The following is a 16023-nucleotide window of genomic DNA, read 5'->3' as shown; positions in this document are numbered from 1 at the left end:
AGGGGAGCATGGCAATTTAAAATGTCTAAAAAAGTAGTATTAAAGGAGTTAACAGCATCATCTAAGGGTAGTTCTTTGAGAAAGTCCCAGTTACAACTTTTTAGGGCAGTGATGAATGTATGTGGGCTAAAGTCTTTTTTGCTTCTGATCGCATGGTATGTGGTTTGGTTGTTGTGGTGGGTATGGGTACATAAAAGGAAGATTGGAAGGTGGTCACTCAGACTGTCAGGAAGACAGCCTGCCTGTGATGATACGGAGGGGTTGTTAACCAAAATCCAGTCGAGGATAGACTGATGGTTGGAAGATTTGTCAGCTCTTGTGGGGGGTGAGATCAGCTGGGTAAACCCATGTAGGTTAATGTGTAATTTTGGATTAGGAGAGGAGCATTCTAGCCAGTCAATATTGAAATCACCCATCAGGATAGTTTCCTGTGGGAGGCAATTAGAGGCCCAGTGTAGTATGTTTTCTACTCTGTTGATATTGTTTCCTAGTGGGATATAACTGCCAGTGATGTTTATGGGTTTTTTGGGGGTTGATTTTTATTTTGGTAAAGATTAGTTCAGCATTTCCAAAGTCAGGAATGTCAAGTTCAAGATGGTCTAATGTTAGGTGATCTTTAAATAGGATAGCTACCCCCACCCTTTTTGGTTGTCCTGTCTTTGTGGAGTATATTGTATCCTGGAGCTGCAATTTCATTGTTGTTATTGGTTGGTTTTAGCCAAGTCTCAGTTAATATAACAGTATCAGGGGCATTGAGGGAGAGTAAGGCATGCAGTTCTTGACTTTATTTGTAGTATGTCTTACATTCATATTAAGGACAAAAAGGGAAGATTTGTTTTCTCTATGAATTTGAGAAGAATTGCGTGTTGTAGGGCTGCTAGATGTGTTGAGTCGGGGGATTGGTCCAGGATTAGGATGTATGCCTCTGGATAGGTTTAGTTTCATTAGTAGGTATAACAGCAGTTTGATGAACATGTATTGTAAGCTGGCATGTTTTTGACAGGTGTAAGGTGTTTGGAAGCTAAAAAACAATTACAACACTGCTACTCTTCCTGCAGAAAGACTTTTCATAGAAACTGTGTTTCTGAGTGCATTCAGACCTGTGAGATAGAATCTGTATGGCCTAAATCAAGTAATCTCATTTCAGGCTATTTTTCTTAAGGTTAGTTGGGCTGAGTTTAACTCCTTCTCTTCCAGTATCCACTGTTAAAATATATACATTTCAGCAGTTTCAACAATTCATCCTGACATGCATGTATATTTCTTTTCTGTCCAGCAGGCCCCAGTGTTGATACATTTTAACACAAGTAGCTTTACAAATACATTTAGCATCCATACAAATCAGTTTGATATTTAAATGACACATAATTCTTTACAAAACTCCAGCTAGCTATGGTGGTATATGTAACACACACATTGTCCTACTCCCCCAGCACAGTTAGCACTATCTGACATAATTACAGGGACCTTAACCCCTTTTTATGGGCCATTCCTAGGATTTTGTGAAGATATATGTCTCCATCTTCAAAACCAGGAGTGTTAGACAGACATCTCATTAGCTGACCAGGCAAAGGAGGCCCTTAGTTACCCTAGTGGAAAAACATATATTGCATCCAACTCTGTATTTTTGACAAAACTGGGAAACTTGTTTGTCAGTGACCAGCTGGTCATCAGTTACAACTTCATCACTGGAAAGTTGATAGCATCTTGTAATGATAGATAGAACTGGAAAACTACAAGATGGTCGGCACTGCATTTTTATCACTTTCTCCCTCTTTTCTGAGAGTGTACAATCTCACTGTTGGTATGTATCCATGTGTATCTATCTATCTATGGCTATCTATATATCTATATCTATATATAGTGCACATGTGCATATAGCTGTAGAATACTCATTTGTTACAAAAGTATTTGTTGCTATATAAAAGAGAGACAGAGTGCACAATAAGTGAATACTTATTTGTGTTAATCACATATAGCTGAATTATTTTATCAGTGTTTGAGGAAAAATGCTGTATTTGTTTAAGATATTCAAGACAGTATTATAGTAGTCAATGTGAATGTGCAAATGGTCACAGTTTAGGTTTGGAGTAAGGGTTAAGTAAGGGAATATTCAGTGTTGTGCATGTTTTGTGTTGTGTGGGATCTGTGTCCTTTTTGTGTAGTGGTTCTTTCAGGGAAGGGATTTTTATTAAAGTAATTTGTAGGGTTATGGGTGGGGGGGTAGGATTCAGGTTGTAGTGAGGGTTAGCACACATGATGGTAAGATGGTGTTCTGAGGGTGAAGCCCCTAACTCTAAGATATACAAAATACTGCACGATGAATATAAAAGTAAATCAGAAAAGATTACAAATACTGGGAGAGATTATTAAAATGACAAATTACAAAATAATAATAATAGGAGAAAACTTGTACGGCTTCTAGATAGGCCAAAAAGTCCAGAAAATTTAGGATATTCGCCTGAAAAATGTTTACAGAAGTACTTTTGTACTCCAAGAAGGTTTCAGAGGACTTTCTCTCAAGTGAACAGCATTTGTTGGAGATTTAAAAGAAAGTTAGAAAACAAATAGACACTGCATTGTTTGGGAATGTGCATAGGTCACTGTGTTTATGGACTCCCTGCAGAATGTCCTGATATATTTGCTGGGGTAACATAGTATATTAACTAAGGAGATTGTACTACTGAGGCGCTGTCTATGTTTAGAATTGTCATAATATAGTATGGTTTTACTAGATGTAATACTACCAGAAGTTGGAAAAGCAATTATATGAAAGTGGAAGTCAAAGATAAAATTACCTGTAAATGAAATACCGAATAGTCTAAAGGAAAAAAAAAGACCTAATGATGGGATCATTTAACGATCAAGCATATAATTTTCATAAGAATAAATTATGTATTTTTTCAGAAGTAATGTTTATTTCATACCAGAACAAAATAAATTCATAGGTTTATAGGAGGTTACTAAGCTACTCGCCCAAGAGCCCTTACAAGCCTAGCCATATTTATCCTAAGTTGCCCGATTGTCAGTGGTTAGGTGAGTAAAGTTTGTAGAGGTGAGGGTCTATGGTAGTTAATACCAACTTTCTCTCTCCATGGCAGACATAAGCACCACCCCAGGATTTAATTTACGGTCACCTATCCAAATGATCTAGGTTGGGTTTGAAAAGGGTCATGAAGGTGCTTTGTTTCACATGAATTTGAAGCTTGTTCCAGAGAAATTGCAGTTTCTGGGAGCTGTATCTGTCTCTTCAGCATGACCTGTTGATGTCAGAGGCTAGGTTAAGATACTTGGAGTGAGTGACCTCTTACAGTTTCATTTACTAATATGTAGCATTTCTATAATGGCTGGGTCATAGACTGCCATGTAAGCCAGGCACAGGTCACCACTTAGCAACCTGTAGGAGGCAGAATACAGAGAGAGGGCTTTTAGTCTTTCCGTATAAAACTTGTTTTGTGTATCCTGTAGTTTCTTGGTGAGAAACCTCTGTGGTCTCTGCAGTTGTTGCAGGTATCTGGTAAGGTACATGCAAAAGTGGGCACTGTGCTCAATTATTGGTCTGATGAGGGCCAAATATAATGGAATTATAACTTCTTTAACACTAGATGTGATGACTTTACTTATGAGATGTGCCACATAGAAGAATTTCATTACTACTATGGCTACATGGTGGTCAAAGTTCAGGCTGGTATCAACCTAAGTACCCAGATCATGTACCACTGGGTCTACACTTAGGGGGATGTTGTCTATAATGTAATTAGTAGGGATTTCAGCTTTCCCAAAGGGAATAATAATGCACTTTTTTGCATTTAGCTTTAATCCATGGCTTTGGCATCAGTCATTTGTCTGTGTTAACCCTATCTGCAGTATAGTAACATCATTGGGGAACTCAAGTGATTGCTCCTAAATTGCAATCATCAGTGAACTTTGTCAGCCTCAGGCCATCCAAGTTTGCATGGATTTCTGATAAATAAATTCCAAACAGTAAGGGGCCCAGCACAAAACCCTGTGGTACACTACTGGTGCCTGGTGTTTTGCTAGAGGTAAAGTCACCCACTTTGACAGTATGTGTCTGATCGCTGAGTCACTTGGCTACCCATCTTGTAGTGTAGGGGTTAATTCCCAATTGGTAGAGCTATTCTATAATACCTGAGGGGTGGGTTGTGTCAAATGTCTTGGACAGGTCAAGATAAGTGGTATGCACTGTTTTTCCCTCATCCAGAGCCTTGGTGACTTTCTTGAAGAAGTGCAGCCATGTTTAACAGGTGGGATCTACCTTTAATGATTCTGGGTTGGGTCCAGAGTTTGGGGATTACCTATGTCCTTGTTAATTAGGTCCATAATGTTTTTTCCATTGCCTTGCAGATGAGGCTAGTCAAGCTTATAGGCCGATAATTCCCAGGATCAGTTGATGGTCCATCTTTGTGCAGAAGGATTACTGTAGCTCTCCTCCCATCCACTGGAACATAGGCAGCTTACAGGCGGTGGATAAACAGGGATCCAAGTGGGTCTACTATGAGTGCATCGTGTTTTAAGTTGTATAAAAGGCAACCTGGGATGTTGTCTGATCCCACTGATGCCAAGATTTTGGTCTAGGAGAGTGCCAAGTTGACCTGCTCTCTTGAGATAATAGGCTGAAGAATGATGGCAGGTATACTTTGGGGGATGACTGGAGGGGACGGGGGAGTGATGTTTCCTCCAAATCTGTCAGCTAGAAGGTTGGCTATTACCTCCAGTTGAGTATTGGTGGTGCCATCCACAATCAGTTCAGCACATAGCTGGGAATTCCCATTTAGATTTTGGATGCAGTTAAAGAATGCCTTGTGATTGAATAGCTATAGAGGCTATTTTTGCTTCATAAATAACTTTGGAGGACTTGACAAGATCTCTAATATGTTTGTTTAAGCTAGAGAGAGATTTCTTCCACTGCTGAGCCAGTTCCCTCTTGTTCTTGAACATTATTTTCTGTCTCTTGTTGTATAGCCTGTTTATACTAGGGGTCCACCAGGGTGGCTTGTTTTTCAACAAGACAAGTTTTCTTAACCCGGTCAGGTACAGCAAATTTTATACAGCTGCTTAAATGGTTATACAGGGCATAAGAGTCTGTGTATTTGTGTTTGAGGGGGCTTTGAAACCTCTTATACCATCACTTACTATGAGGTAACGTCTTAAAAAATTCTTAGGCATTTTTGAGATTGATGGGGTATCTGGTCTTATAATTACATCAAACAAGACTGATTTATGGTTCGATCTTACCAGGGAGGACATCACACATGGGAGATGCAATGTTCTATCATGTTAGTGAGTACTATGTCCAGGACATTTCAGCCTCTTGTGGATGTGCTGACTAGCTGCTCCAGAGCATTTGCACTGACAAAGTCCAAGAACCTCTGAACCAGCTTGTTTGTAGTCATGTATGTTTCTCACTCGATGGTAGGATAATTAAAATCACCCGTGAGTAAGGTGTTGGGCTCTATGGCACGTGATTCCAATAAGTCCAGGTATGTGGTTTACATTTGCTGTTTCATAGTAGGGAAATATAGCTAGCTGTGATGTGGTAGGGGTCTTTGCATCTAGTTAATTGGGCATGGAGTAGCTCAAGAGAGTCATACTGTTTGACCAGTCTCAAGGTGTACGTATCCTTAATGAAGATAGTTACACCTCCTCCTTCGGTTCTTTCGCATTCAGTTTGCATTACATCGAATATTTATCCTAACAACTTATACTAAAAAAACAGAATATAACAAATTAGCCAAATAATCAACTGAGAAGGATAGGAACAACCCAGTTATCCTATAAAAACGACTAGGCTAAAACAGATAGCACTGTTCAACTTCCATAAACGTAGAACAAAATGTATTTATATTCTTGTTGTCTACTTAGTGCTTAATTTTACCAAGTTGTTTATGCATATTTAAATTAATTTCATTATTCCAATCTGTTTTTTTTTCATACTTTGGAAATGAAAGCCCAGTTTGTAGTTATTACTTTCCTGATTGCCTTGGGTATATAAAAACTCCTGTTGTTAACACCAAGAAGACAAAAGGTACAGTCTGACAAAGGTGGTAGTGCATAACCAGTGGAGACAACCAATGAATGACAAGCATTAAGCTATCCTTCTCTTATTGGTCAGTATCCCCATACCATAAGGAAGTAATCCATCTTGGGAACTTCATACTTCTCTTATTGGTCAGCATCCCCATACCATAAGGAAGTAATCCATCTTGGGAACTTCACACTTCTCTTATTGGTCAGTATTCCCATACCATAAGGAAGTAATCGATCCTGGGAACTTCACACTTCTCTTATTGGTCAGTATCCCCATACCATAAGGAAGTAATCCACCCTGAGAGCTATACACGTCTCTTATTGGCCAGTATCCCCATACCATAAGGAAGTAATCCATCCTGGGAGCTTCACACTTCTCTTATTGGTCAGTATCCTCATACCATAAGGAAGTAATCCACCCTGGGAGCTTCACACTTCTCTTATTGGTCAATATCCCCATACCATAAGGAAGTAATCCACCATGGGAGCTTAACACTTCTCTTATTAGTCAGTATCCCAATACCATAAGGAAGTAATCTGTCCTGGGAGCTTCACACTTCCAAAATTTAGGTGACTGTTTATTCCCCCTAAACCAGCATCATTATGGTGAAGGCTGCCAACAGTTAATTACATTTAAAAAAAATTGAACAATGCCAATGGTTTGGATGCAATATTATGTGCTATTATCTCTCTCCAAAGCTATTCATTCATGCCTGTCTTATTCCTGCAGTTCATTTGTAGCTATATATTGGTAATACCATTGTATATATTGGTAATACCATTGTATATATTGGTAATACCATTGTATATATTGGTAATACCATTGTATATATTGGTAATACCATTGTATATATTGGTAATACCATTGTATTGCATGGAGTGCTATGATTATGCTTCAATATTAGGGTAAAAATAAAGCTGAAAAGCACTTCTCTAGTGTAAGACCCAATTGTAACATTGTTTAGAGAAGCTCTAATAATTCTTACACACACCCCTAAGCACTGTTATGATCAGCTATTGTAATAACAATTCTTCCTGTATCTCAAAACTATACCCAAGTATTTTGCTCTGTTGCTAAAGATTACAGCCAGTCAAAAATGTCAGAAATGCATTTTGATGGAAAATAACTTTTAAAGAGAATTAAAGCAGTATTTAAAAAAAATGTCCATGATTGTCTTCCATCATCTCAATCCCAATTCTTAAAAAAATAAGTTGATAGGTCTATGTCTGTTTAGCTGACAGCATTCATTCACTTAGTGCTTTAACAGCTTTCAGAGCTGGTAAAACACTTTGCCTTTTTTGTCTATAACTGGTCTGTAGGTTCATAGGTAGGAACTAGGCTATCAGCCCAAGGGCCTACATAAGCCTAGCCAGCAAGGTTCCCTGGCTTACACCACCCAAAAAAGTTATTTCCTGTGCTACTGTTGAGCAGAGACACAGAAGTGATCCCTGGGGTGTATTTCCTATTTCCCCATTCACTCACCAAGATTTTTCTTGAAGAGTGCTAATGAAGAACTTTGCTTGATGTAGATGGATAGCCTGTTCCAGAGTATGGGAAGTCTCTGGGACAGGAATCTATCCCTCCAGCATGTCCTGTTTATTGTGGTGACAAGGTTTAGGTCCCTAGAGCGTGTAGTTCGGAGGGATTGGGATTTCTTTAGGTGTAGCATGTCCAACAGCTCTGGGTTTGACATAGCTTTATATGTTAGGCAGAGATCAACTCGGAGTAGGCGATATGCTATAGAGTAAAGTTGGAGTTTTTTGAGGAGGTCAGTGTAGGCATTTGTTTGAGGCCAGTAATGCTCTTTGTCAGGTACTTCTGTGGCCTTTCCAGATGCTGTAGATATCTTGTGAGGTACATTCCAGAAGGGGCGTTGTAGTCTATAATGGGTCTAATAAGTGTCGAGTAGAGGGGAACAATGACCTCTTTTTTCCTGGATGAGAACCCTTTTATGATGAGGTGTGCCACATAGAAGGACTTCCTGACTACTGTGGCGATGTGACTATCAAAGGAGAGACTACTGTCCACCTGAGTCCCAAGGTCTCTTATCACACATTCGGTGTTAAGTAGATTGCTGCTTATGTGGTAGTTCATGGGTACAGAGTTTTTACCAAAGGGGATGACACTGCACTTTTTGGCATTGAACTTGAGGCCATGGCTCTGACACCAGGCATCTGTCACTGTGAGGCCCTTCTGTAGGATGTCCACATCATTTGGAGACTTGACTATGGCTCGTAGTTTGCAGTCATCTGCAAACTGTGTTAGCCAGAAGCCTTCTGTATTAGCCTGTACTTCAGAGAAGTAGATATCAAACAGGAGAGGTCCCAGGATGGAACCCTTTGGTACTCCACTTGTCACTGCTTTGAGGTCAAATTTGGAGTCTGCAACTTTTACGGTGTGGGTTCTGTCAGTGAGCCAGTTGGCAACCCATCTTATGATGTAGGGATTTATACCTAGTTTAGTGAGTTTAGCTATAATTCCAGAATGGAGGAGGGTGTCAAAAGCCTTGGCGAGGTCAAGAGAGGCTGTGTGAACCACTTTACCCTCATCTGCGGCTTTGGTGACTGCCTCAAAGAAGTCAATCAGGTTCAGGAGGCATGATCTGCCTTTCACAAACCCGAACTGGGTGGGATCCAGAGTTTGGAGGTTAGCAATGTCTTTGTTTATGAGTTCCATGATGTACGTTCCATGGCCTTGCGGACCAGGCTCATCAGGCTAATAAGTTGATAGTTCCTGGGATCAGTGGTGGCTCCCCCTTTGTAGAGTGGGATAACTGTTGCTGTGCACCATTCAGTGGGCACAAAGCCTGATGCAAGGCTATTATTGAACATGGTGCTTAAGTGTGGAGCCAGTTTGTTCTGAAGTTCATGTAAAACACAGCCTGGGATGTTGTCCGGTCCCATGGATGCTGATTTTTGGCTTTAGAGAGTGCAGCTTTTACCTGTGTAATTGTGATTACAGGGACTCTGCATTCTTCCTGTATAGATATGGACCCTTTAGGGGGTGGGGGTTAGCACTGAACCTATCTGCCAGGATGTAGTCAATATCAGTTGGTTCTGTAATTTTCATGCCTTTGTGCTGTAACTCAGAGCAGATCTCGTTGTTGCCATCGAGATTCTTGACATAGCTATAGAATACTTTGTGGTTGCTGTTAGAATTAGTGGTGATTTTGTTTTCATAGCTAGCTTTGGAGGACCTTATAAGCTTCTTACTGAGGCTGACCAGGGAGCTCCTCCACTCATGGCTTCCTTTTTTTGGAGGATAGCATCTTGGTTCTGTTTGGGATAGCACGATCCATGCACTAGTGTAAGTGCTTATAGAGTGCATTTGTGTGGGATTCAGCAGTTGTAACTGTATTGTCCATTTGCATGGGTTTCATGAAGTTCACCACTTCTGTCTTAAGAAGCATGAAGTTGGATTTGGAGAAATATTTTACCGTGGTTTCCTTAATGGGAGGTGGGGATGGGATGTGGATATCAAGGGTGATTAGCTTATGGTTGGATCGCACCAACGAGGAGTAGACTTCAGGTGTGGAACACCGGTCACTCATGTTGGTAATGACTAGGTCTAGGATATTGTTGCCCCTGGTGGGGGTGTGGATAAGTTGATCCAGGGCATTGGAGTTTATGAATTCCAGAAAGCGTTGAGCTAAGGTGTCGGTACACGAGTAGCTTTCCCAGTTAATGGTGGGGTAGTTGAAGTCGCCCATTATTAGGGTGTTTGGTTGAACCCTGATATTTTCCAGTACATCAAGAAAAGAGGAGTGAGAATCCTGGGGCATGGTGGGGGATCTGTAGCAAGCTACAATTTGGATTGTAGTTTTGCCCAGAGTTAGTTGCACTTGGATAACCTCGGATGTATTATGCTGAGCAACTAATCTGGAGGTGTGGATATCCTTAATGAATATGGACACACCTCCACCTTTGGTGTTTCTGTTCAGGTTACATGGCCGAAAAGTGTGGTGTGAGTTATAGCCTGGTAGTGCAAGGGTGCTCTCTGGAGCCTTGAACCAGGTCTCAGTCACTGCACAGATATCAATGTTCTCCATTTTAAGGAGTGCCTCGAGTGAGTGCATTTTGAGATTTAGACTTCTAGCATTGAGTAGCATTACCCTCATGGATTAGGTAAAATTCCTTACACTAAAATAAAATATGATTGGGCTCCTGAGCATAACTGGCTTATTATGTTTTCTTTACATGGATACCAAGATTCAGATCTTTAGCTTTGCTCTCGAGGAGAAATTCTTGGTATCCATGTCTGAAACACACAATAAGCCAGATCAAGATTCACATCTCTAGCTTTGCTCTTGAGGAGAATTTCTTGGTATCCATGTCTCAAACACACAATAAGCCAGTTATGATCAGGGACCTGATCATAATCCTCTGTATGCATACTGTAAAGCCCTCCAATGTTAGTACTAAGAAAGACATGGTTATCAGTTTCCCTGTGGTAATACTGCCCCTTTGCAGTTTCTTGTGTCTTACAAGACTGCCATAGTGCCCCCTCTTGGGCACTCTGGGGAACTGCAAGTACTGTCATCTGTAACATTCGAATGTTTCTCGTGAATCTCTAATTCATATACAATGTCTGCCCTGAAGGAATAAATGATGAAGTTGGGAGAAATATATACTGGATGGTTCTCAAATACATGGCTAAAGTAATTAAACTGATAGAAACTGAAAAGTATATGTGCTAAAACACAAGAATATAATAACTGATATATGAAAGAAGCTGTTTAATGCCCGTATATAACGTGTTGCTGTGACCTTTGTTATTAATGTATATGACTTTAACAATGTCATAAATAAAGAAAGTTGTTTAAAATATAAAAATCAGTTCAAGAAGACACTGTAAAAACATTTATCCTTCAAAAATGATGATTTTTATCAAGCTGCTTAAACCATGTACACATTCATTTGGCATGATTCAGATTGGTGCCGAGCAGGAGGGAATACAATATATTAGCCATCAACCATCTCATAAAGATGGGCAAACTATTATCCTTCAGAATTGCTGGTTTACAGAAAGGTCTCATCAGATGTGCTATGACACGGCTATCTGCCTCATTTCTTCATCCTACTAGACTTCTAAAGTCCATCATCACTGTGAAGCACATTGAGCAATGACAAATGTTTGGTTTCTGTGTTATATAATGTCTTTAGCCAAAATAGTCTGTATGTAACACCAAGGAAAAGTGGGCACAAGGTAGATTAACAGCTTTAATTTAGTCTAATTTTTAGTTCACTGATGTTGCCTTACCATTTACTAAACTCTTTCTCTTACCTTTTTTGTTAATTCATTTAACTTTAGTCTCTCTTCTGCCCAAAACCTGTAATTTTTGTAGCTAGATATCCATAATTTCTCCTGATGTTGTCTGTGTCTGTTGCATAAACTCAGCAGTGATGTTTCATACCATGCGTAAAGCACACTTCTTATGAACTTTTGCTCAAAACAAATGCAAGTAGAAAATGATGCTTTAACTCATTCACTCCAGAGCAGCTCAGGAAGAGCTGCCTGCTGAATTCCACCATAGGAACAACAGAGCAGCCTGAGCTCATTTTCAGAAAATCCATTTGTAATACTATACAGAAAACAAATGCTCATAACTCTTTAACTATAAGAGCTAGACTAAAAATGTAAACGCGAAAGTTGTTCAGCAGACACTGACCTTTCCAACAGTGTAAATGTTGATAGTGCATATCAAAGTCATAATGAAATATTTGGCAAGGAATGCTGATATTGTGCAATTTTTTTAATTTTTTTAATTTTTTGGAAAAGCAAAGCACAATATCTTGGTCTATGTACCATGCAGACCCATACAATGTCAGCTTTAAAATGATACTTAAACCATAACTGTGTGACACTCCTTTCATGAGATATTCACAGAAATATGATTAGTATATTATTTCTCATAATTGATAAATAAACAAAGCATAATATCTCATCACCTGTAACAGACAGAGCCTACATATCAGGGTAGAAGTTGTGCATCTGAATGTCAGCTTCAAAATGACGCATCATTTGTGTGATTGTCATGCTCCCTCACAAAGATATGGGCATAATAATGAGAAGTATTGTAAATGTATAATTTTCATATTTGTACAAGACTAAACAAACTGTGATATCTGTACGTGTGTACAGTGCCTAGACACAGTTCTTTTACCATGATGTAAGGAGTAACACTGTCTTCAAAATGATGCATTACTTCACACAATGTGGTGCTCCCTTGCAAAGTTATTTACCAAAATATGAAAAAAATCATAATTTCCATAACCTAAGTCCAAAACAAACTTTGATATCTGCACATGTGTCAAACATACAGGCACAATTATTTTACCATGTTAGAACCAGCAATACTGTCTTCAAAATGAGGTATTACTTAGCACATTCAGATGCTCCCTTGCAAAGTTATTTACCAAAATATGAAAAAATCATAATTTCCATAAGCATAATTCTCAGACAAACTTTGATATCTGCACATGTGTCAAACATACTGGCACAATTCTTTTACCATATTAGAACCAGCAACACTGTCTTCAAAATGAGATATTACTTGGCACATTCAGATGCTCCCTTGCAAAGTTATTTACCAAAATATGAAAAAAATCATAATTTCCATAACCCAAGTCAGAAACAAACTGATATCTGCCTATGAGTACAACATACAGGAACCATTCTTTTACCATGTTAGAACTATAAATAATCTTTTCAAAATGAGGTATTGCTTAGCACATTCAGATCCTCATTTGCAAAGTTATTTACCAAAATATGAAAAAAATCACAATTTCCATAACCTAAGTCCAAAACAAACTTTGATATCTGCACATGTGTCAAACATACAGGCACAACTATTTTACCATGTTAGAACCAGCAATACTGTCTTCAAAATGAGATATTACTTGGCACATTCAGATGCTCCCTTGCAAAGTTATTTACCAAAAAATGAAAAAAAATAATAATTTCCATAACAGTTATTTGCCAAGCTCAGAGAAATTAATTTTACACAACACATTTCATAATTGTTTTACTTACTATACTGGTCTGACTTGGTCATGGGTGTTTTCCATTCTTCTCACAATCATGCCTTGCCCTCAACATGCCATTGTGGAGGTTGGTCAAGAAGAGCATAATGCCCTCACTTTGGTGAATGCCATCCCTTCTGAACCAGTGAACATCTTCCCTTCCAGTGACTCAGCAGAAGACAGTCTTACCTTATCTGAAATAAAGCATGGGTAGACACTGACAAGGGAGTCCAGCCAGGGCACATGTAAAGAGAAAAAGCAGGGTAAGGACCGCCGCTCCACTAATCGCCAAGGACAGGCATGGGGCTCCAGATGTTGGTTATCTGTAGTGTACCATAGCTGTGCGGCTGCCCACTCAGACTGCTGATACCACTATGGTCTCATGACCTCCTTCAGTGTCAGCAGTCTGCCTTACCTCTGCCTTTTCTCTTTACATGTGCCCATCCAGCAATGGACCTAAGGGATGAGGGACTGAAGTAACTCACTAATTGCTGTCCTGACCTTCATACATTTACTACTCTCACATACATCGCTGACTACACCTGAAGGGAGGAAGTCTGAGTGGAGAGCTACATCAAGGCAACATGTCAAAGACCAAGACTGACCCAGGCTGTGTCTGTTTGCATGTTTTGCATTACATCAGTGGCACACCCAAGCCCATGCTTACCAAGGACAGCAGCACTATGGGACTGTGCTGTAGAGTCTCAGGTTCCCAACTGCCATCCCGGTGGATCACAAGATCCATGCTGGCTGGGTATGCCCCTGTGATGCAACCAGCAAACACAATATTCGGCGATGGGACAGCGTAAGGTTTGTGGCTGCTCCTTTCCAGTGACTCCCAGAACAGCAGAAGACAGTCTTACCTTATCTGAAATAAAGCATGGGTAGACACTGACAAGGGAGTCCAGCCAGGGCACATGTAAAGAAAAAAAGCAGGGTAAGGACCGCCGCTCCACTAATACGCCAAGGACAGGCATGGGGCTCCAGATGTTGGTTATCTGTAGTGTCCCATAGCTGTGCCGGCTGCCCACTCAGACTGCTGATACCACTATGGTCTCATGACCTCCTTCAGTGTCAGCAGTCTGCCTTACCTCTGCCTTTTCTCTTTACATGTGCCCATCCAGCAATGGGCCTAAGGGATGAGGGACTGAAGTAACTCACTAATTGCTGTCCTGACCTTCATACATTTACTACTCTCACATACATACGCTGACTACACCTGAAGGGAGGAAGTCTGAGTGGAGAGCTACATCAAGGCAACATGTCAAAAGACCAAGACTGACCCAGGCTGTGTCTGTTTGCATGTTTTTGCATTACATCAGTGGCACACCCAAGCCCATGCTTACCAAGGACAGCAGCACTACGGGACTGTGCTGTAGAGTCTCCAGGTTCCCAACTGCCATCCCGGTGGATCACAAGATCCATGCTGGCTGGGTATGCCCCCTGTGATGCAACCAGCAAAGACAATATTCGGCGATGGGACAGCGTAAGGTTTGTGGCTGCTCCCTTTCCAGTGACTCCCAGAACAGCAGAAGACAGTCTTACCTTATCTGAAATAAAGCATGGGTAGACACTGACAAGGGAGTCCAGCCAGGGCACATGTAAAGAGAAAAAGCAGGGTAAGGACCGCCGCTCCACTAATATGCCAAGGACAGGCATGGGGCTCCAGATGTTGGTTATCTGTAGTGTCCCATAGCTGTGCTGGCTGCCCACTCAGACTGCTGATACCACTATGGTCTCATGACCTCCTTCAGTGTCAGCAGTCTGCCTTACCTCTGCCTTTTCTCTTTACATGTGCCCATTCAGCAATGGACCCAACAGCCTGGTCACAACTTTGATGTATAGTGTGCTCTGCACATCTTACTGCTGCCAGCAGTCTGCTAGACTCTTATGGCCATGGTACTCACCAAAGCATTCCATGCATAGGTTAATCTTGCAGGTCGGGCATCCCCATGATGGTTCAGCACGTTTTCCCTTGATGGCACAGTTTTTGCATCGTGCCTTCCGCCATTTCACTGGAAAGTGTGAGCCTTCTTCAAATCATGTCATGGGCTCTAGGATGGTAATCTCTATGCATCTTTTCCTCTTCTTGTAGGTGGTCAGGAGGTGCATGCCTAGGTGTCTTCTAAACTGTAACTGGCTTGCCGCAATAAAACGGCCAGAACATGAAAGCTGCTGGTGGCTAGCACTCTCACGAAATAAAATGTAAGCATTCAATATGGCCACATCCCATAGGAACCAGAACAAGTACAGCCACCATTTCCTTGCCTTTCGAGCAGTTGGATACTGCGTCCTGAGCTGATCTGCTCGGTCCACCCCATTCATATACGTGTTGTACATGTTTACAACTGGTGGACATGGCACTGCAGCTTTTGTTCCATCGTGCTGTCTCCTGCGTATACTGGAGACTGCCAAGGTTGGGTTACTATTGGTTGACAGCAGAAATACTGGGTTGCTATCCTTCCATTCAGTTGCAAGCAATGGTCCACTCTGCAGCTGCTTGTAGAACCCTCGAGGCGCTTTACCAATGGCTTGTCGGTTGAATGTTACAGGCCATCCAGACCTATTGGTGCGCATGGTTCCACAGCAGTACAGACCGTCCTGCAGCAGTTGCTGTGCCAGAGGGACAGATGAGAAGAAGTTGTCAAAGTAAATGTGATGCTTCTTTCCAATCAGCCCCCGTGTTAGGTCGACCACAACTCTGTGTGCCAGTCCAACATCTGTGGTCTGCTCTGCCTTTCCAGTGTATACCTGGAATTCATGCACATAACCATTATGTGAGTCAGCTAGCACCCATACCTTAATGCCATACCTCTCCGGCTTGCCAGGCATAAACTGTCTAAATTTCAGACGCCCACGGAAGCCGACCATGGCTTCATCTACTGCCACCTCACGATGCACATTATACTGTGTCCTACATGCATGAAGTACGGCATCCAGTATTGGCCGTAC

The 16023-nt window shown here is 41.0% G+C and overlaps 1 protein-coding gene across 1 annotated transcript in view; it reads left to right on the top strand.

The window, feature by feature from the left end:
- EPHA6 (EPH receptor A6) overlaps window positions 1–16023 on the top strand; it is a 4848151-nt gene that overhangs the window by 1407966 nt on the left and 3424162 nt on the right. The gene's annotated exons all lie outside the window — the stretch shown is intronic.

Source organism: Protopterus annectens, chromosome 5.part0, assembly GCF_019279795.1.
Source record: "Protopterus annectens isolate FY-2018-M chromosome 5.part0, PAN1.0, whole genome shotgun sequence".
Taxonomy (NCBI): domain Eukaryota; kingdom Metazoa; phylum Chordata; order Ceratodontiformes; family Protopteridae; genus Protopterus; species Protopterus annectens.
This window is presented reverse-complemented; position numbering and strand designations above follow the sequence as displayed.